Raw genomic sequence first — 4,017 nt, 5'->3', positions numbered from 1 at the left:
TTATTTAACGGTATAATAAAATATCATCATGTATAAGATTCAGTTTGTGTAGGACATATGATATAGGAAGTTTAAAGAAATAATAAGTCATTCCTATTATGCGATAACTTGATATCATATTTATCATAGTTATTTATGGAATGTTTGATGTATTTCCTTAATTGTTACATCAATTATTGGATTGTGTGGTTTAATGCACCGGTATGGGACGGTGGCATTCTAGGGATGGATTAACTTATCAGTTAAGTCCTACCTATTTTATATAAGGGAATGGATTAACTAAAATGTTAAGTCCTACTTATATTTAAGTCAGGTCAGCTAAACGAGTTGTATGACTTATGGAGGATTAATTTATTATATAAGGGAATGGATTAACTAAACTGTTAAGTCCTACTTATATTCAAGTCAGGTCAGCTGAACAAGTTGAATGACTTATGGAGGATTAATTTATACTGGATAGAATGGTTACTAGATTTTATATATACAAGTATGGTGCCATGATATGAGCTTGAGTCTCAGGATCAATGGTTAGGGCGCGTATATCGCCAGGGATGTGTAGCTAGCTATAGTGTAGTTGTGTACCCTGGTAGGTCTAGGTACTCATGCCCACTATATGTGCGTTTTGCATGTTGCCTACTATTCAGGTTGAGACAACCTTATAGTCTAGTGAGGTTCTTTTAGTGTGTGTATATATATATATATACGGACTACTAGTTACTGTTGGATTGACTAGGATGTATACGTGTATCGAATCTCTGCTTGGACTGTAGTAGAGTAGAACTTGTTTGTGGGCCTGACCCACCATTATTTTTCAGGTGTTCGTCACGAGTAGAGGTTTTTCGTGCTGAGCGGGGATCAGTCTACTTCATTCTTCCGATGTTACATAGGAGTTCCTTTATGATTCAGTTTCCTGTTTTAGATTACTGTCATTTGTTTAGTTTGGATTTTCTAGGGGTCCACACAGTATGGATTCCCGAGTTGTATTTTGGAGGATCAGTTGTATCAAAAGAGTTTATTAATTAATGAAAATATATTATGAGGTTTATTATTAGATTATCATTTTAGTTTCTTGTCAGCATTTTATTTATTCTTCTTTATTCTTTTGTACTCTGTGTTCGTTTATTATCAATTTGTTTTGATATCCTCGGGTATTCGGGCGTGGGCCTGGCCAACCCGCATTCGGAAATTCGGGGGTATCACACTGACTGTAGATATATATCTCAAGATTACCTCATTTTTCATAACCATATCACGAATGAAATGATAACGAATATCAATGTATTTGGTCTTTCCATGATATTTGGGATCTTTTGCATATGCCAAAGCTGCCATACTATCACAAAAAATGACCACTGCATTATGTTGATAAGGTGCTAAGTCAAAATGATGCAAAAATCTCCGTAACCAGACTGCCTCTTAAACTGCAGCTGAACAAGTCACATATTCAGACTCCATGGTCGACAAGGCTACTTATGATTGCTTCTTGCTACTCCAAGTAATAGCTTATCCACAAAGAAGGAAGGCATATCCCGAAGTGGATTTGCGATCACTCTATCACCAACCCAGTCAGCATCACTGAAACCCCTCAATCTCATGTCCCTACCTTTGTAGCATAACATGAGATCTGTGGTACCTTGTAGATATCGAAAAATTCTTTTTTTCGCTTTCCAATGAACAAGTCCGGGACTACTCTGGAACCTACTGACCCATCCGACTGCAAAATAAATGTTTGGTCAAGTACACAACATAGCGTACATCAAACTACCAATTGCACTTGCATAAGGAACTTTGGATATCTTATTATCTTCTTCATCTGTTTCAGGCCACTGACCAAGATGTAAGTCGCATCATTTTTCTATAGGAGTGTATATAGGCTTGGAGTGATGCATACGGAACCGTTATAGAATTCTCTTAATGTAAGTCTCTTGTGACAAACACAGAAGTTTCTTAGAACAATTTCTTATGATTTTTACCCCTAAGATAGTACTCGCTAAGCCCATGTCCTTCATCTCAAAAGTAGATGATAACCACTCTTTAGTGGCAACTATCTCCTTCATATTGTTCCCAGCAATCAAAATGTCATCAACATATAATGCAAGGATAAGAATTCTATCCTTGGATCGTTTCACATACACACAATGGTCTTCCTCTATCATCTCAAACATATAAGATAACATGGCAGAATTGAACCTTATGTTCCATTGTCTAGATGATTATTTGAGACCATAAATAAAATGTTTGAGAAGACATACTTTGCTCTCTTGTCTTTTGACTACAAAACCCTCTAGCTGAGTCATATAAATCTTTTCATCTAGTTCTCCATTGAGAAATGCAGTTTTAACATCCATTTGGAAAAGTTCTAAATCCATATGTGCGACAAGTGCTAGGACAAAGCGAATTGAGGCAAATCTCACCACTGGGGAGAATGTCTCATCATAGTCAATTCCCTCATTTTGGGTACAACATTTCACCACAAGACGTGCCTTATATATGTCAATTGAGTCATCTGCTTTTCGTTTCACCTTTAAAACCCATTTGGTTCCAATGGCTTTACGTCCAGCAGGAAGATCATCTAATTGCCAAACGTGATTCTTTTTCATTGAACTCATTTCATCCTCCGTAACAGTAATCCATTCCTTATATGCTGGAGAAGAGAGCACTCCACGAAAAGAAATTGGCTCATATTTCTCTAATGGAGTGCATACGAGGAAAACATCTATCATTCATTCTTGATGAGCAGGTGAAAAGAGTTATTCTTGAAAGAAAACTGACTCATCTTTCTCCAATGGAGCACATAAGAGTGTATCCTCTTCAATCGCAAATCGACGACGAGGAATTACTCTACGTTCACTCCTACGAACTTAAGTCTCTTGAGAATCTATTGGTAATTTCTCATTCCCACTGGATTGAAGATTATTACTATCCTCTTTGGCGATTGGCTGAGAAACTAATTCCCCACCTTCACTAAAAGAAGAGAAATGATCTTCTAAGTCTACCATCTCAAATAGTTCAAAAGTCGTTTTGGCTTCACCTATGCTTAGGAACTCATCCTCAATAAATGTGACATTGCGTGACTCAACTGTAGTCATCCCTTTATTAGGTTGTTCATCATACATCACATAGCCTTTTGAGCTTTCAGAATATCGAATGAAAATATTTTTATATGATCTTGGACCCATCTTCCTATACTAATGAGAAGTATTGCGAACATAACCTGTTGCCCCATGGACGCATATGTCCTAATTCTGGCTTCTGATGATGCCAAAGTTCATAAAGGGTATGAGGAATTGACTTAGAAGGCACACAGTTAAGAATGTAGGTAGCAGTCAATATAGCATCCCCTCAAAAACTAATAGGGAGATTAGTTTGCGCCATCATTGATCTAACTATATCTAACAATGTACGATTCCTTCGCTCGGCAACACCGTTTTGTTGCGGCGTGTTTGGAATTGTTAATTATCTGCGTATCCCCTTTTCTTCACACAGGTCCTTGAACTGGTCTGATAGATACTCCCGTCCACGGTCAGTAGGAAGAACCTTTATTCTTCGTTCTATTTGATTTTATGATTCGCCTTTGTTTTGTAAGGTGACCACTTCTCTTCCTCCGGGGCAACCACAACAAACTTTTTATGTCATACACATCAACCTGAAGTAACTATGCATTTTTCATGAAACAAATATTAACAAATGGGGTTGATTTCATTAGAACAAATGATGTATACCACACAATTCGCAAATGCGACGTATCTGTGTGGTCGTCCAATTCCGTATAGGTAGTCCACTATTTTTTTGCGCCGGTTGACTACGAGTAAAAACCAATATTTCTCAATGATTGCGTGGAAGAATAACTATATGGTATGAACATAAGTTAGGGACAACAAAACATATTAGTAAAAAATAGGACGATCCAATCATTTGTACGTTAGACATCTTCTATTTTACTGTAATGCACAACAAATTACTCTAAAATCATTAAACTAACCAGCTCAGAATCTTTGAACACCGTCAAATCTTCGA

The sequence above is a fragment of the Cornus florida genome, unplaced genomic scaffold (genome assembly GCF_030987335.1).
Source record: "Cornus florida cultivar Cherokee Brave unplaced genomic scaffold, ASM3098733v1 CherokeeBrave_3.0.0_Hap2_Chr08, whole genome shotgun sequence".
Taxonomy (NCBI): Eukaryota; Viridiplantae; Streptophyta; class Magnoliopsida; order Cornales; family Cornaceae; genus Cornus; species Cornus florida.
The sequence above is the reverse complement of the archived record's forward strand: the minus strand, read 5'-3'. Positions refer to the sequence as shown.